Source organism: Macrobrachium nipponense, chromosome 21, assembly GCF_015104395.2.
Source record: "Macrobrachium nipponense isolate FS-2020 chromosome 21, ASM1510439v2, whole genome shotgun sequence".
Taxonomy (NCBI): Eukaryota; Metazoa; Arthropoda; class Malacostraca; order Decapoda; family Palaemonidae; genus Macrobrachium; species Macrobrachium nipponense.
In genome coordinates, this window is record NC_087212.1 from 20096598 (window position 1) to 20117200 (window position 20603).

Consider the following 20603-nt stretch of genomic DNA (forward strand, 5'->3'; position numbering starts at 1 on the left):
ATGAATATATCTTTTAAAAAACATCCATGTGTCTTCGGCATTCCTGAATTTATATATATATATATATATATATATATATATATATATATATATATATATATATATATATATATATATATATGAGAATAAACCCCCTAACACACAACTCTGAACTATTCTTGACAACTCTTTGCCTTATGGAGAGATTACGTGACCTGGATGAAGCAAATACATCGTGATAATAAAAAGGGTGATTTGCCCTCCAAAGGAAGGTAGGCAAGTCCCCCAGTGGGGGGAAGGGGTGACTAATGGAAGAGGCCCCTTGGTTAGTTTTATGACTTGGAAGGACGCCGTCAAAGGACTTCCATTACTGCCCTGGATAGAATTGTCTACGCATCCCCAGGCATTTCTACTGATTAGAAGAGCTTTTATGCAGAACCTCTGATGTTATTGGTTGTCCTCGGATAATTGAGATATTTTGGGCTGATGTACTTGTGTGTGTGTGTGTGTGTGAAGGGTAGGAGTTTGTGTGTGCTAATTTTCAAACTTGTGTGTGGGGCGGATACTTATTTTTGTCTTTTTAAAAATCAAAGCTGGTTCCGCATTTCTTCTTTTCTACTTACCTATCAGTTCTCTCATATCCAGTTTTAATGAGTACAGGTATGTTTATGGTTTTAGCAAGAGAGACATTTCCTTCGTCCCTGCTAATAATTGTTGACTGATGAGCTACTATAAATTTATATGAAAAGGTTTAAATACCTAAATTCATGTATATTAACCAAGCTGAACAAATTATTATCGAAAGTTTTTTTCCAGTTTCTAACACCACCGTTTCCAATTTAACGGGTTTTCAACATTGTTACTCATTCTCAAGTACCACAGAGATTTGAACGTAATTCACGGAAGCGTGAACATTCAATAAGATGGCACATCCAATGGTTTACTATAACATTAAAGCAGTTTCCTAAATGTCAGTCAGATATTGGAAATATATTTCTTTCTGTGTCATTTCAATATACACAAAAACCAATGGTGTCCGCATATTAAGAGATTCAGTGTTAACATTCCTTCGCGAAAATACGAGAGAAGCAGCTCCTTCTTCCTTAAAGTTACAGGCGGCAAACAAACCAGTTCGGGTACAGAGCGCCTCCCTCCCTCATCCTCGCCCTACAAACTGCCGCGATAAAAGTGAATCAAATCCGGAATAACATCGTGGATCCGAATAGTCCTAAATCGGGGTCTTCATGGGTTACCCGATAACAACAAATGTCTCCAGAAATCCCTGAATGGGACAGGGAATGAACCACGCGGTTCGGCTCCAGCCAGGCCAATGACGGGAAACCACTATTCACGGAGAATACAGCTCCTACACACTTCTTTTATGACCTGTGACAAGAGGGTGAAAAACCATCTCCCGACACCTTAACGAAACAAAAAAATAGAAAAAGTGCTGGTGATTACATGAATGTTACCTCATTCCGTGCACAATACGACACTTTTGTGCTTCTCTTACTGAGATGAAGGGTAAAGCATCTTTTCCTTCTTTTAGGGAAGCCGAAATATCAACATGCTAGAAACTAAGAAAAAATTTTATCATGGCTTGGCAAATAAGGATGAGGTACATGTTTCCACATCTTTAATGGAAAAATGTCATTCTGCAACGCAAGCCGACGAATAGTGTTCTCTTTTAGGCATTTTATATATATGTGTGTATATATATATATATATATATATGTATATATATATATATATATATATATATATATATATATATATATATATATATATATAGTACTGGTAATCTTCTTAGGCACGAAGATATAGTAATTCAGTTGTATTCCACATAGGAAAATGAAAAAAGGTATATCTCAGAAAATGCCCAACAGTTTCGTCCTCCAATGGACCTCTTCTTGGAGTGTTTATATATATAACCTCAGGAGGGAGTTTTGAATTAACATTTTTCATATGGGTAAAATCAAGAATTGTTAAGGTATATTGAACAGAAGTATATATATATATATTATATATATATATATATATATATATATATCATTTAATAAATATAAATGTGCGAGAGAGAGAAAATGTGACACAGGAAAGGTGGCAAGTGTAAGAGACTAAGAAGAGATTTGAATTATCTATGGAAACCATGGTGGTAATGTATGTGGAGCCAACCCTTCAATATGGAAGTGAAGCGTTGAATATGAACGAAAGAAAAACCGGCTTAATCTGCAGCATAAGAAGAACTGATAGGTTGGAAAGTGTTGAATCATACTGAAGTAATAAAAAATGTTAGCATATGTAGAAGGATGGATCAGTCATTTAAGATGATCTGGTCATGTGGAAAGAATGGATGGTGATTAGGGGGGAGTCGAGGAAGATACACAAATGGTTGCATGAGTGGCGTAAAAAAGGTATTAGGAAGAAATTATCTTAATATCCAGGAAGAGAGAGAATGCTTGCAAGACACGGGTGTGTGTGTGTGTGTGTAGGGGTTTAATGTATTGCTGACCATATTTCACTGTTGATATTGAAGAAATACATATTATATATAAGTACTGCATATGTATTAGTATATATACACGATACCACAATGCGCATTCTGATTAGGCAAAATTCTACAATGCAATGAAAGCCATTAAACTCAGCAGCTTATTTCCATATTACTCTAAAAGCCGTTAAACTTCGAAGCTAATTTCCACATTACAATAAACCCCATCAAACTCAAGCATTCTTATCTGAATACCAAAGTTACGCGAGAACATCGGGATATTCAAATGTAACTCTCAGAGTCGCACTTTTGTATGTCAAATCTTCTCTCTTTTTTAAAAACTCATCCGCCGGAAAATTAAAATATAACGTTTTTATGACGCACTGCTGAAATATAAAATACGGATGGATGAGTTTGTTTCAGTGGCAACTTGCATTAAATGACTTCCCAAAGTAGTTAATATTTTTGCCACAGAAATATTCTGCGTCAACCACTCTATTAAACCTCATCCTAATAAGTTTCCTTGTGCCAAAAACAACGAAACGTCACTACTCTGCTTGCAGCCATTTAAAAATGCATGCTTGGTGTTTTGAACGCGTCCACTTGACCAGTTCCTCTTCCCTCCATTTTCAAAAAAGGCGAAGCGAATCTCTCACTTCAGCAGTCGCCCAAAAAGTTTACAAGGAATCAAGATGCAAACGCCAGCCGTAGCCCCGCAACAGCTCCAAGATAAAAAATGCTTTGCGATCAAGACTCCGCAATAAGCAAGACCCAGTGAGTTATGAAGATGAAAAGCGATGCATCACGTATCGAGAATTTCCAATATGAAGAAAGTTTACTCTTATTTGCTTAGGGAAAGGGAACCGCTGAAACGTATTGGAGCAAAATATTTCCATGACACAAAATATGGATATTTTCCACTGCACTCCATTTCTACCACAAACAATTTGACTACGGAGAAAAGTCTTGCTATTCGTAGTTAAATTTTTCAGTTACAGGAAAATGGGTTCATCCCTTGTGTATGATTTGGTGAATATGGAAAAACAATTCCTGGCTAATGATAGGAAATATATTATGTTGATTTATGCTACGAATAACACTTACTGATTTTTAATAAAAGATATAAGTTCCTGAACATGATTTGTTGTATTTAAATTCATTAACTTTTTCAAACAGTATAGCTATCTCTTCCAATGAACAAACACAACATAAACAGTTAGGATGTTGAGCAATAACATCCTGCGGATTCCGCCCCCTCTTAAAGTCAATAATTCATTTGTTTTCGGATTTCCTAGTCACAGAACAGCACACTCACTCTGAACTAACCTGTCACAGGGAAGAAAGAATGTACGTAGCATGACCTTTCAAGGTATTAGCTTAAAGAACGAAATACTGTAACAGCAAGTTATCACGAATAAGTTCTGCTGAATACCAGCTGTGGAATATTTCGCAAGTTTTGTCTTTAAAACTGACGGTCTCAAAAATCTATTGAAATTTTTTTTTAGAAATTTTTTGTATAATAGCAAAAAAAAAACTACTATATCAGAACAAATTATCCCACGGGGTTATTGCCGAAGAAAAATCAAAAAGAAGAATATTTTGTCCACTAACCATGTTCACTAAGCAAAATATCTCTTTAATTTCTTGAAAATGCAAAGCTCTTTCATGCAAAGGTTCGGCGTTTTCTCGTGATATACACGTCATGCTTTCCCATCCCATGAGATTAACATCCTCGATTAACCTTTCATATGACCTACTTCCAAAAGGAGGAATTCTCTGTACTACTCTTCCGAGTTTCCTTGATCATTTAGCGGCTGCCTTGTCTTTCCGGGCCTCTATACTATGTATGATCCATGTGTAAGTATCATGTCTTTACATCTAACAGCGGGTGGCTCCCGAGAAAACGCATAATAACGATGACTGTCACATTCATACATTGACTGTCGAATTGAGGATGAATCCCCATTGTGCATAAAACTTCCACAAGTTTAAACGCTCATACACTCACATAGGCTCATCAGCTATGCAGCTATGCACTGAATCCCATATACATTCACCTACATACTTCTTTCATGTAGTGGCTGTTTTCCAGGAATTTACGTATACTCCTTGCTACTTGCCTGGATTCTGAGCACCGGGAAACTGTGTCATATCCCTTAAATCCCTGTTTCTAGTATCAGCGTTACAGTCTGGGATTCTGAGTAAGCAAGCATCCCCAGATGTATGCTACATGCTCGGATTCGAATAAGCAACCCCAATTAATTTATCGTCCATTTTGGGTTAAGTACATTTTCACTGTGATATTCCTCAGAAATATTATAATCGCAACAACGCGATCACCTTTAATGGTATGATTTCTAAATTACATCATACATCAACCAAATCAGAATGTGATATTTTTAGAACATTAATTTATTGCTTTATTTACTTGCGTTTGTCTTCAAATAAGCACCATAATAAAAAAAAAACACTGAAAAATAATATAACTCACAGATGACTACATTTCATTGACTATTTTATAAGGACTGGATTAAAAAAATTGTACGCGTTAGTAAAAAAAAATAAAGCCAGTTCCACAAAACTAAATTAAGAATGGTGACGCAATTATGTCCGTACAAAACATGGTACTTAATGTCTTTCAGAGAGACCAAAACTATGCACCAAGTGGAATAGCAGATGACGGTTTCTATCCACATAGAGTAACTCTGTTTTGGACCCAGGCGCACAATCCTATGGTTACCTCGTTTGGCGTATCGAAGAATCTAGCAAATATACATTCCATACCATACCCAGAATCGGCAACCCAAGCTTTGTTACCAGAAGCAGAAAACAGAAATATAGCACAGTAACCAAAAAAAACACAGAATCCAAAAAATGTAGCGCAGTTATCAAGAATGCGAAATCTGAGCATCTTGTGCAATTATCAGGAACACAAAACCAAGTAATGTAGCACAGTTACCAGAAACACAGAAACCAGAGAAGGTGGCACAGTTAATAGGAATGCAAAATCTAAGAATGCAGCGCAGTTACCAGACATATAGAACACAGGAATGCATGACAGTTACTAAAAACGCAGAATCCGGGACTCAAGCGCAGTTGCTAGAAACATAACCTAGGAAGTAGCACAGAAACAGAACCCAGGAATATAGCAGTTACCAGAAACACAGAATCCTGAGAATGGTGCGCAGGTACTAGAAATGCAGAAACTGAGAATATAGCGCAGTGAACACGGGAATATAGCGCAGTGAACAAAAACACAGAACCCGGGGATACAATCACAAGTACCACAAAAGCACAATCTGGGAAAGTTGTGCAGTTACCAAAAACGCAGAAGCCAGGAACGTTGAGCAGTACACTATCATTATGTTTAATTATATGGATACACTTTATATGTATACCTATCTAGCTATCTATCTATATATATTACAGATATATACATGTGGATGGATAGATAAAAAAAACTATACAAATATATAGATATGTATATATAATATATATACATAATATATATATATATATATATATATATATATATATATATATATATATATATATATATATATATATTTATAATAAATCACTTCCTTTGGAAATCAAATATGAATCAGTGTGTATTCGTGCAGTTACATTAATTTTTTTATTTATATTACTTCGAATACTATGATTAGCAGCAGTGCTAACTTCCAACAGGAAAATGTGATGCAAATTATTCCCTACAGGGAACAGAAATTAATTTGCACACTGGATGGGTCATAATTCATTTATTAATCAGTTTGTGGAACGTTAATTTGAAAAATAACTTTCCAAAATGAATAAATTTTTGTGAGTATATATCTCTGAACCTATATTAATTACACAGTAGCCAACCAGAACTCATTACCATAATATATTCTTTGCACGGCCCCACATAATATTAATTCATAGTATTTCAATGTAACCTACACAAGACTCGTAATCAATTAAACTCCCATTTCTCTGAAAATGCGCTTTTACAAAGGAAACCTCACCTACGAATAACCTTTTGGAAGGAAAATCAACAAGTGATGTTTTATCTTTCGTAAAGTCACGACCTCAATTTCTCGAAGGAATTGCGGTTCCACAGACCTCTCAGCTGCTTCATGGTGTAAAAAAAAAAAAAAAAAAAAAAAAAAAAAATCTGTGGAAAATATTGTGTCAGTCTCCAGATTTTTCAGTCAGTTATGGTGATTATTGGATTACGAGCTTGATGATGCGCGCTACACTGTGCTGGAACACAGCGCTGTCCGTCATGTCACCCCCTACCCTCCCGATCCCTTACTTAACCCGCCCCCACCATGGGCGCACAAACAGCTTTGCAGGAGGAGGGTGGGTGTGTCATGTCTCCCTTACCCTTCCAATCCTCTACCTACCCCGCCTACACCCCGGCCGAACAGACAAGTGAGATCCACTCAGATTTTAATATTATAGATTTTACCGAGTACAAAGAGATCGGGTCATTTTAAACCTTGCGCGCTAATGATCTTTTCACCTTTAGCATCCGATGTCGCTTCCTGAAATGAGAAGAGCAACAAGAACAGTTTCCTTCTTTCTGAGGTGGTGTTCTCCCTAATGACAGGGATACCAATTAGCTGCGAAAAACTGACCCATAGAAAGGAGAAACCACAGAGGAACAACACTATTAACAAGTGTATAGTATGAGTGTTCTTACAATCAATAGCTATTAAATCACTAAAAGTGGATATTTTCATCTTGAAACGAGAATATACTGATATATTCTCATATTTTGATGCCTCCAGTTATAAATATCAGTGCATGATCACTTCCAACGAAAACCATTTGGTGGGAGGGACAAATCATTCTGCTCCAAAACTCTTTTCCACTAATTTATTGGGGCATAAGCCTTGCAATTGGTCGATAGCAGGGCGTTATTGATCCTTTCTTCCCTAGTTTCATAAGGTTTCAAAAATAAGGAAGGATCCTTTCCGTGTAACTCCATTAATCTTACCAGGGGAAAATTTTTATGCCTGCTTGGTTCAGTGTATATTCCTTGGTGAGCAATTATCATTAATAACCGACGCATAATCGTCAATATAAGCCTGATTGAAATTCTCTCGCGCTAAATTAGTAAGTTAAATTGTGTGTTTTATAACGTCATAATTTCGAGATTCCAATTTCGTTCTTGAGTCAGCTAATGACGTTATGAAGCTTCTGGATACTTTGACGAGATCTTTGCTAAATAGTTTCCCGCGGTTTCACTTCAATCTTCACAACTATTTGACACACAGCAGCACGGACAAAGGTGCCAGTGTGTATTTCCCAGAGATTTTTCCAATTGTACAATTTTTCAACTATTCATCTTTTATTCTACTAGTCTACAGACTTAGAGGAGATCGATCGTGAATTATCCTCCACCGTAAATCCTCTCTGTAATTTTGCATAACCTTCAGCTGTTTCATCTGGTTCGGATTGATTTTGCCCCCATTTTCGGGTATTTGTCGTACAGGACGCTAAATCATTTAGTTTTACTGTCGTTTTTGTCATTATCTCCATTTTAACGAGTTAGGTATGTTCTGAAACGGCATTAGGATTATATTTCTTTGACACAAGTGAAGGGTTTCTTGGCCTCGACTGCTTAATTAAGGTCACCAGCCTCTAAAATTAATATTTCTTCCTTATTCTACTCGTTCGAATTTTCCACTCAAACATGATTCTTTTTTTTTTTTCTTATAGGTCTTTCATGGTCTCGCCCACAATGATGCAGGATGGGGCTTCGTAATAATTAACATGAGCACTTTTGTCACAACTGGACCATACAGCACGTAACTCATTTAGCTTTTCATATATTTTTAGTATAAAAAATAGGCCAAAAGCTAAACGCGGCGACTTATAAGGTCAATCAGGACTGAAAGGGACATTGAGAATAAAATGGTTTAAAATGCGTAACGGGAGTAAAACCTCGTTTGCACTATGAAACAATTGCCAGGAGAGGGTGGAGAGTAAGATGGAAGGGAATATGAACGGATATACAGTAAAAAAAATTTGAAAACGATTGCACATAGATGCCTTATTGACACTGCATAAAACCTCAAGTAATGTTTACAGTGCGCCGCGTGAGGTGCACTGACAGCACTACTCCCATACGGGAAATATCTAAATGACAATTAGATAAAAGGTTTAACTCCAATAACGAGCCATCCAGGTCTCCAACCTGTTCATTCTTAAAAATTGCACATCTTGACTTTCTCATTCTGGCTTAATGTCTTTTACCTTGTGTTAATAGTTCTAGTGCATATTATACCAACTATTTCAACTCTTCACATTGTCCACGTGGTCAAGTTCCAATCGGCAAGCTTTCATTTTCTTCAGAAAGATTTTTGTACTAAGTATAATATAACTTTGAATCTCCAATTTTCTTTAGGCACGCGTATTCAAGCCTTCCATTTTGAATTTCAGGAAACGTTTTCACAATAAACAATTTCGCAAACGGCAGAAAAAATTAAATTTCCATGTATATAACTCTTTAATTTGTCATATTTTGGAATCTTCTAAATCCATTCAGGAAAAGGAAGAAGATGGTTCTCGTGTAACCACTTGATAACCTCAGTGAACTGTATCGTTGTCCACATCTATTTTGTTAGGGTCGTCAATAAAGGGTTCACCTCTTCAACAGGGGTTGTCAGCCATTTTATCCTATGTGGCTTAGGAAGGGAAGAGGTTTCAACGGAAATCAATCTTCACCTAAGGAAAGGATGCCTCCCTTGATAATACCTCTCAAAATAAGGAGTAGGTCCTGTTCACGCCGTCATTACTGGTACCACCTAGGGTATCCCAATACCTATAGATATGAATAACGAAACTTGATTGCCAACATCCGAATTTAACAGATCAAATATATACACTAAAAAAAGGGGTCTCCCAGATGGTAATGACATCAATCTCTTTTAACATATTTTCTTATCAAATCATTCTAAATAATAGTAGGGGAAACTATCATTACATCAAGAGGAAAAACTAATATGAGTCAGATACAGTCACGACATATCCAGTGAAATTTCTCGCTGAGTAATAGGAAAATAATGCGTTTAGGAGAAATTAATAGGCCCAATAAATCTAGTTGGGAGAGCAGAAAAAAAAACTATCAAAGGAAAAACTCCATCGGATTTATGTTGCTGTCCACGATAACCGCGCACCCTTAACGCCAATGGCCAAGGAGTTTGGGAGATGTTTTTTGTGTGAGATTTCAAAAAGTCGCATGAGGAGGTCGATTTAAGAAGGGAGTGGCGGCTACAGGGAGAAAAGGAGGAACAGTGGGGGGAAAAGAAGTTAGGTTCGGGGTACGGATTAGGGGTACGGATAAGAGTAAATAATAAGAGTAAATAATTTGTAATCAGGCAAGGGAGAGAATAAAGGTAGTGGTAACATTAGACTGGAGGTCAGGGAGAGAGAGGGGTATGGTTTAAAATATCTATTCACAGCTGCTGAGATAATGTCTTGAATATAATCACTTCAATTTTTATTTCAATAAGATATTTCCTGACCAGCTGCTTTGAGAGAAATAAGTAGTCTAAATATTCGAGTTGCGCATTGAAAATTTTAGATAAATCTCAAGCTATACAGCATAAAGTACCTCGTAAGTTCGAAAGTTCACGGAATTCTTCCATAACCGTCACAATGAATTCGTTCTCGGCAAAATTTCCCAGAATAACAAAATCAAATCAGCAGAACGATGGAAACATTTTGGGGAAAAATACACAGCATTTAGGTCGAAATTTCTGGGAATAACTCCACCTTTCATTTTTCCCATTTGCTTAGACCAAGACACTTTGATAATGCAGTGAAACAGACCCACAATATCATAGCATTAATGCTCTTTCCACGAGACTAGTTAAGCTGATACGCCAGCCTCCGAGAAGGGTATGAGTGCGAACGCTGGACTCGACAATGACGCCCCTTTTCTCTTCTTAAAGAGGATTGCACCATGGACGAGGATTGGTCATCGTTGACCTTGTGGGGTCTATTGTTTGGTGTTGCAAAGATCCTAGGTCAATCATTTCGAATTGGGACACTTTTGGGAAGCAAGGGGGAAAAAATAAACAGGTGCATAACGATGAGGAAAATTTTTTCCAATGTTACTAGAAACTGGCAAAGAGAGACTATAGCTCAGAAAAGGAACTGGAGATATTTGCGGGTTAAAAACAAAAAGTCAAATTTACAATTCCCCACTTTATTCCCCCAATGTTTGATGCATATTTCGCGTATGAGTGTTTTAAATAAACGTGAATTTACAGCTGTCGTTGTTGCTGTAGCGGAATAGATTGTGAATCCGGCCAAAATTTGACATTTAAATGTTGTAGCTTATCTCCAATGCGTTTGGCGAGAGAACGAGGAAGGGAGACAGAAAACGTTTTACGAAATATTCACGTACACCAGACTCAGACAAAACGCAAAATCATAAATGTTACAGCTGCCTCTTGCTTCGTTATGTTTACCAGTAGTTGACAGCCCCGATAAGTCTATTTACTCTAAAAGGGATCAGAGAATTCCTTCAAAAGCACACAAGCAAATCCTTCCTAAGGAAACTCCAAATGGCAATTTATCTGATATAATTCTATGTCAGATTTTCAATATCTGTATTTATTTCAGGACTTACATGGTTATTTTACAACCCATCCATCCTCCTCATAAATCACGTCCTTTCTGTAGCCTCAGCTTTCAAGCCGACTAGTTCCTGTTGCTAATGGCTGAAGGGGAGCAGTGGACTTTCAGCGTTAGTCAAGCGTGACTTCACGAAATTCGGTTTCCCCGTGAACTCAGAGGCCGTCCTCCGGTCAATATTGTATCTCGATATGCCATCAGTACCGCCTCTCTCATAGATTCTGAGCCGCGAGTACAAAGCAAACGGGTGTTTACGTTTTGGGAAACAGAGGTGACGGGTTGGCGGAATATTGGAGGATATTAGGATCACTGTTTTCAACGACTGGTTTTTCTCAGGCGCTACCGCAAGATGCTCTTCAATAATAAAAAGAAAATGGTAAACAAAGCAGGTAATAATTATTGGATTTTGCACCTTGGTGAAAAATGTTAATAATTATAAACTCTAAAGAGGTCTAAAATAAGATTTCCTGTTCTACAAACTAAGTTTTACAGACGCCAGTCTCCCCCCCATTTCTCATTACCTCCATTCATTTCACCTGCAGACATTTCCTCATTACCTCCGTGCATTTCACCTGCAGACATTTCCTCATTACCTCCATGTATTTCACCTGGTGACATTTCCTCATTACCTCCATTCATTTCACCTGCAGAAATTTCCTGACACTTCAAACAAATTCAATGAGCGCAGAATGCCTTCTACATGTTCTTTTGTTTCCCTCGAGAGAATAACATATTCTCTCGAAATCTCTTAAATGGTTAACACGGTGAATGCCAGAGGGATTCCAGACAATACCGCACTCCAATAGATGTACTCGTAAACATTGCCTGTTGGTTCGACGTGTACTGAAATTCCAAAGGGTAATTCAGTACTTTCAGAGCTCTCTCTCTCTCTCTCTCTCTCTCTCTCTCTCTCTCTCTCTCTCTCTCTCTCTCTCTCTCTCTCTGTTGTGTGTGCGTGTGTTCGTTCTCGGTTGACCTCCACAATTTTTGTGTTCTCTTTGTTAATCATCAAGTGATTACAGCACTAGTGAAGTTGGACATGCCAAGTAATTCGAAAATACATACACTCGAAAACGATTTTCTTGGAGCGGCTTAATAAAACTTTTATCAAAAAATATCTTAAATATCAAAATAAAGAGAAAGTAAAATTACATTAAAAACAGAGTACTATATCCATAACGTTGTTTGAGTAGGCATCATGACTTGCCATAAAAAGCACTGATGACAAAGTTTTGTAAGCAATTATAATTTACAATAGGCGAGCATTAGAATAACACCAGCATTCATTTTCTGAACAGCTAAATAGTGCTACTTATTCCTTCAGAGAATGAGATTTCACAAGTAATAATGACTGATCCCGTTCATCTTCGCCTTGCGTTATAATTCTCGTGATTATTTTAAGACTAATTAGTTCTTTGTGTTTTTTGATACGTCGACGATGAGCTCGAAAAGACCCTCGCCTGGTCGCCCTAAGGAGGACCCGCCCCCCGACGACGACCAAGGCTTCGCAACTGTTAGAAAGAAAAAGAAACAGATGAAAACTCCGGCGCCTTAAATGACCAGCAACAACCAGCTCCCCTCGACACCGGCACCAAATACGACCAGTCGCACAGAATTCCCGGCACTACCAAAATTCAGAGCTGTCACCAACGAAGGCCAGATATCTCATGCAGCAGTGCTAGCCCTTGCAAAGAAGTACCCCGGAGCAAAGCTCATAGCCAGACCGAACCTGAGGGGAGAATTTACCATCACTCCAAGGTATCAGAAATCGACTGAACTCATATAGAACGAAAGCTTGTGCTTGCTACTCGATCCAGCTAAAAAAATTAAGAAGGGGATGATCTGCAAAGTCCCAAAATACGTCACTATCGATCGAGTCCTCGAAGTGCCCAACATCATGAGCGCCAAGAGATGCACAGCGAACACTGGTGAGGAAACATTGGTCAACCTTGGGATCCTCGGCACCTTCCAGACTGAAGCCTCCATACCAGAACCTTTGAGATGTTTCAAGGGTCAGAGGTTTGGGCAGCACAAGAACGAGTGCACGTCCTACCACACTTGCGGGATATGAAGCCAGAGGCCTGATACTGAAGTGTGCCTGACGAAATGCAAGGCAAAAGACCACACAGTTGCCTGATACTCCAATTGTAAGCAACACGACCGTGCTTGGTTTAAGGGATGTCCTGCCAGACTAGAAAAAAATTGGAAGGTGAAGGGCATCCCTCCTCCACCTGCAGGATCATCGCCGCCCAGGAGACCTCCAATCAACCCTAGATTCGACCCAAGAACGAATTCGCCTCCAGCACCACAACCTCCTCAACCTTCCTTCTCCCAACCTCCTCGAACCCTTCTTACCACAACATTCCCGGTCCCCAACCTCCTCCAACCCCTAAGATTATTCCTCCGACCCCTAAGGATATTCCCCCGACCCCTGAGGTCATTCCCCCTACCCCTACACCGCCGGTAGTTCCTGTTTTACGTGCTGAAGCAGGAACCCTGAAGGAAGCACCCAGACAAGGAAACAGTCTGTAGCGTTTCTGAATGGATCATCTCAGACCGAGGTAACCATCGCTGATCAACATCAACCAATGGCCCTTTTCACCGTCGAGGAGCTTAAACGTCTCCTTGACATAACAATTAATGAAGCTAGAAAAAAGCTTTTCAAAAACGCTGGCAGAACAACTCTTTAGTGACGCCATGAACTTCCAGACCTCCTCATCAGAAAGGAGTACCGATTTCTCCACACGAAGTGGTTGTTAACTACTTAGTTGGCAATTATCGCATTTTTCTACCACTAAACAACCTTCTTTCCTCCGTTTTCGGCCCTCCTGTCTCACCACTTAATTAATCTCTCAACTATCACTCTAACTACCGCTTAAGCTGTTACTAACTTCTATGCTGCTGTCTCTAAAACTTATATATTTTCGTTTTTCCTTCATCGTTCTCTACCATTAACGATCGACTTTTCTCTCTCCTCTAGTTATGAAAAATGGTATTTCAACTCCATAGACTTTTCACCCTTTTCTCCTACGCTAATTATTTCGATTTTCTTTAGTGGATATCTCTGACTCGCCAGCGAGTACTCGCTGCTATCGTTCTTTTTCTCCTCCTTTTTTTATCATGCATATCATCTAACTTTCACGTCCATATGATCATAATAATGGGCATATTCATATCCTTAAGTCTCACCATTCACCAACAAAATATTCAAAATGGCCTACGGGCTGCTCCATGAGCAAGAGCCCGTGCTGCCATAAGGCCAGCTTAATCTTCAACAAAAACAACAATGCTCCCGTAACCGCGTCTTGAACTTCATTTCAAGATAGAAATATCTCAGACATTGTTTACTTCACATTCTATGAAGAAAACGGACACCAGATATCAAAGAAAAGAGCATAAGAATACAAGAAGTTGAGAAACGAATGTGAAATCACTCCGAATATCCCTCCAAGCGAACGTAGCCGCTTCCCAAACACTACTGCCAAGGCGACCATCGATTTTGAAGCGCCCGATCGAAAAATCTTGAAAGAACCTCATGATTATAATGAAAGAGTGAAAAGCCCTTCCTCCCACCCCCTCCTCCCTCCCCTTCGAGGGGGAAGGGGATGAAGTGAACATCCGAGATCCCTTCGAGACTCCCCGTGAGATATTTAAAAGCTTTAACTTATCCGGCGGAAGATCAATACCTGCTGCTTCTTAGCCCCAAGAACTTGCAGGACTCTCCAAGTCACCGCCAGAACGCAACAAATAATCTCAAAACTTCTCCTGGATGCTCGACGCCACTCCAGATGGACCATCCGGCCGCACTGGGAGACGGAATGGAGGATTTGACAATGAAAAGGAAAAGAACGGATCAGTTACCTATTTTTCATACTCGAAAATACTTCAACTTTTCATTCGTGTGGAGCTTCTCATAGAGTTTATATTTCCTTCGCAAAACGAATTGTCAAGATTCTCACTGTTCAGACACTGATATTTACCCTCTCAAACACATTTTTACTCCTCATTTTTTTTTAATCTTCACCTTCAATACACAAATTTTGACTTGAAATATCACGAGTAATCTTTAATTTACATTCACAAACATGTTTTTATTTTCCATCCACAAAAAGGTTTTATTTCCATTCAGTAGGTCAGGAAAGTTTGTTTCTCAAACTAGCAGTTAATAAGTGAGTAGAATATATTAACAAAATCATCAAATGGCGTTTACATTTCAATAATGGAGCTACGTAAAAAAAATTTTTTTTTTTTTCTTTTAATTCAACCCTTTACTCTCAGTTATGCCTGTTGGGTTTTTAACAGAGATTGGAGACGCAAAAACAAACGCCTCTCATTCAAACCGAGACTCTGGACACAAACGATAACACAAGCTTTGCTTTCTTAACTACCAATCTCTTTGATATCTTACACAGAACCCAACGGTCTCCTGCAGAAAATATCCAAAACAGTTAGAAATAAATCTGTCATGAATCTCATCGACGTCATAACGAACAGCGGGTTTGCAACTTCCTCAATGGACGCAAAAACCAGTGCAAAATTATTCTTACTGAATATGAAAAAGTGATGTAGGCATGATGTTGGTTTTCCAGGAAGGATGGTAAATAATCACCATCACAAAAGATAACAGATACTCAATGGAAAGACAAATTCTGTCAAGAGAACATAATCATAATTCTTTGAAGTCTACGAAAGTGCTGTGTTTCCATGCAAAGAATGCCTCGAGATAATCAATGGAATTTACAGTAATCCCAAAGTATTTCTGGTAACAACAGAGGATCAAAGCCATCCTTGATAACTAGAATGTCAACTGATGTGTGGTGACGTCCAGTTTTAAAATACCGACAGTATTTATAAACCAGGCACGCATACGGTACTGTGGAGGTCCATCAACCTCGCAGCACGCAAAAGCAAACTAGACTCCCGAAATCCAAACCAATATGCCGTCCAAGTTAAGAAATTATTTCATTCTTAGTCCCAATAAGGCAACACTCAAGACGTTACCTTCAGGTTAACCATGTGACTCGTCAGCGAATGCATCATCAACTCGTTAACTGATGAAGCGGACCGCACTGACAAACAGCCCTGACATTTCCGAGTACTTGCCGCGAAACTTAATGACAACCTGTAACGGGAATCGCCTTTCCAACATCTAGGCGGTGAACTCTACTCTCAAAATGATGGGCACAGTGAAAAGGGACTTCGTTGGGTGCCTGTCCTTTTAAAAAGGGCCGATTTCTATGAAGGCACTTTATGCAGAATTACCACTACCGTACAAGTATTTTGCAGATACACTCAGACGCTTTTACCTTCTTGAGAAATTAAAAATAAGACTTGTGAATAACGAACATCTGAAAGTACCGAGTGCCTCGCTTCAACCAAAAAACAGAACTGAGGTATTTTACCATTTTCAATGTTTTAGGTAGTAGTAGTAGTAGTAGTAGTAGTAGTGGTGGTAGTAGTAGTAGTAGTAGTAGAAGAGAGAGAGAGAGAGAGAGAGAGAGAGAGAGAGAGAGAGAGAGAGAGAGAGAGAGAGATAAACACAAATTTTAAATTTATGATTTGTCATAAATTTAAATCAAGGTCCAGACCTATGCACCCAGTGGCAAGTGAGAAGGGCTCTTACACTGGCCATTATTGCGTAGACTGGCAAAATAGCAACACTAATTTTGGCAAATAATTGAATTTAAATCCACCCACGTAGATAGCTCCAGTGACAAGCTTATAGCATATTTCATCAAAAAATAGTTTTTAGTTCAAAGCTGGACGCTTTTCATGAAACCCTATGACTGTAAATTATCATCATCATCTCAACTCTACCTACAACTCTACTTGGAACAGCAGTGTGTTACAAGCCTCAGTTCGGATAAAGAACTTGAAAAGTAGAAAATACACAAAAAAGAGGAATAGGAAAAAAAAAACAGTAAAACAAAGGGAATACTCGATAAAAGCGAGATTCATGCTAACCTGCCTAAAAAAACAAAAAAAAAACAGTATGTGCACAAAATTTTAACTTTTGAATTAACGATTCATTCCGCAATTTTGTCACAGCTGGCATAAAACTTTTACAAAAATGTGGTACCAAATATTATAGGGCGAGCCAAAAGTAGGCCGACAATAGGTGGGATAGGGTTTGTGTTAGGATTATACTATAACGATGGTGTTTATTATAACTATATATGGCTTTTATTTTATATTATACATTTTATGACTAAATTTATTTAAATTAGAATTTTTTTTCTTTTCAGATAACCATAATGGCAAATAATTTTATATATCTGTATACGTAATCTCAAAATAATGTTATCATCTACTGTCCACCTACTTTTGGTTCACCCTATAAACGGGCATGAAAAATCATTTGGCTAAAGTGGCAAAAACTAGAGTGGAGGACTGCAAGCACAGAGACCGTTAGTTTTAGAGACTTCATACATCCACACCTACAAGTTCATGAACCTGACTTTAATTAATACTCTAGACAGTCACAATTATCACAAAACTCAACCGTTAATTGCCCCTTGGGCTTTATATATCCAATACTTACAAATAATGGGTTGATACCTCCTAGTAATTCTGGAACTTTACTTATGAGAAAGGGTCAAAATCCCTCCATATAAGTATTTGATAGTGAAAACTGGGGACAATAAGTGAGTGTTGTTACAAGTCAAACCTTGTCCAGCTATTCTTGCTTGTAATGTTGCTTAACTGGAAGACTTGGGTTTACTATTTCAAGTACTGACTATTTTGCGTCAAAAGCCACGAAAAAGGTTGTGCATGGCATAAAACACACTTTGATAAGTTTAAAAATCAGCTTAAAAGAGTGAAACCAGATTAAACTCCATCAAGAAAGATCACTTCAAAAGTGGAATAACAACAAACATCTTGGAAGGAATTAATTAAAATTCTAAAAACCTGACAAGTGAGGATATAAGAAAATCATCATGAACTGTTACTGTTCAGCCGTTTTCTTTCGTTTTCGTTTTGTACCTCAAATTGAATCCAGTTCATCGAATTCTAAGGAAATCATTTTCGTTCTCCACAAGTTGGACACTTTCAGTTTCACTTGGGTGTAAAAGGTTGTACTTGACGAAGATGAAGACGAATACAGGGCATCTGTTCCTCGAAGCTTCAGTGACACTAGGCACATAGCTGTGTATATTCTGCAGAGTAACAGAATTCCTTCTCTGTAATTGAATATCTTCTACAGCATCCGTAAACAGAACTTGAAAACCTTTAAAATACAAATCAAAATGAAAACTTAGCATACGGAAAAGTCATTCCCGCTACTGATAAATAAATGAAATTTCTAAGAAGACCATGGCCGAGCTAAATACTACCCTTGCCGAAATATGGGGTAAATTGAAACTCCTGAGACGTCACTTCCAGGTTACATTCTCTCCATTCGCAACCAACAAGAATCTCCTCCTCAAGACAAAATACATCATCATCATCATCATCATCATCATCATTATTATTATTATACTGTGAAACAGGCCAAAAAGCGATTCACTCGCTAAAGAAAAAATGGAGAGGAAAGAGGACAAATTTCAGTTATTGGAAGGTGATAATTAAAAAACTGCAACTAAAGATAATTACTAAATGCAAGAAAAAAAATTGTGAAAACTGTTCAAAATAGTATCCTTAAGAAATGGAACTAACCAAAGACTTAAAGGCCTACACGATCGAGGGTACACCATGTCCCGAGGGCTTTGAAACATTAATAATGTCACCATCCTAAGTCAAGTTGTTAAATGCTCCCACATGTGATCCCGCTGTTACAAACAGCGGCACAGATGTCGCATACAACTCTGAAAAACAATGGTTCAAAAGACAGGCAAACCTTTGGGCGTGCTTTCATCCTCCTGTTCCGACTCCACTTTTCTCTATGAATCAAATATCTTTCGGTCTTTCTTCGTCTACTTCTCGGGCGTGCCTACAAACAGTCGAATGCCTGTTTTGTGAGAAAATGTTCGTAGGTGTCAGAAACTCTGTTCCAAAGTTTCCTCTCTTTTCAAAACCTGAAGTCTCAGTGGCAAAAATAAGCGCCACCTATGGGCTTCCCACTAAACAAGAGCCATGGTGGAACAAAGGGAGCTTAATTTAGCAGCGACAGTGATCAAAGGCAGGGGTTTATGTTAAAAAAAAGAAAAAAAAAACACTTGCAGCAAAGGCTGGATTGTAAATAATCAATTTACGTGGGTTCCCCCTTTTTTTTAATCTTACAGTGGAGGTCATGTTGAAATCGACAACTGAAAACACGCTCCCAGAATATCGGCTGAGGTTATTCAAATAAAGCCAACCTACACTTCTAATATTGATTCATATTTCATGTGGTGTGTGTGTCACACAAACACGTATGCTTATGTGTAAACTAATAATAAAATATCCAGAACCACGAGTTAATAGGTAATTATAAAGCATAGTTGAAGCTTGAATACAAAAGGAACCAGGACAGAAAAGAAAAAAAAAAAATCGATTGATTTTCAACTTCAAAGTTATGACCTGCAATGTCAAAGGTCTCTCAACGTTACACCTGAACATTCCGTTATATAACAAAAGGGTACCGTGTTTGGTCATTCGAAGGGCAGCAGAAAACGTTATCACTGTAACCGGTAATCATCAACGGGAACGAGTAACAAAAGGAATTCTGTATTAATCTTACTACTACTACTAGTAGTAGTAGTAGTAGTAGTAGTAGTAGTAGTAGTAGTAGTAGTAGTAGTAGTAGTCGTCGTCGTCGAGATGGTGGCTGTTAAGAAAAAAAAAAAAAAAAACTTGCTTATACTGGTCGACGTTTAGCCCAAGAAAGGCCCCTCTCTCACCACTGGCTGTTATCATACAGTATACTAGCCGGCGGAGGGCAACCAACCGTAGGAGGGCATTGTTTGAACCGTAATACCATCGTTATTTCATCGTCGAAGTAGGTGCATATTATCTACAACTAATATGAAAGAAGTTAGCCATCCACTAATTACATGCCTAATATCATCGTTATTTTTCATCTCGGAAGAAAGGTAATAGCATATTTCCAATCCTCATGAAAAGTTCTATCAGAATAATGCTTTCTTATTTCTCCTCAAATAATAATAAAGAAGTTAGCATGACCAAATAGCACCCGGTTAAACCATCCCTTATAAAACTAAATTTATGGTCCGACTTTGATTCACTTCGGTCCAGTAGTTTCGCCGTCTGTAGCGAACACATATACATGCATCAGCTATCAGCTTTATATATATCAGAATGTTGGTATCTTTGGCCAGAGTCTAGGTCGTTATACAATGTCCCGGAGTTGCCATCTCGACCCTCTCTTACATTATCGTCATTTTCACTGTATGGGAACATTTCCTCTTATTTTTGTCAACATCATGAACACATACTCTAGCCTAGACATGAAGAAACAATCCCCGTCTTATTTACAATCTCAGCAACGAACGAACAAAACGACCAACATTAAAACCTTCTTGATGGGTCCTCGCAAAACAAAGTATATCATATATTCCGA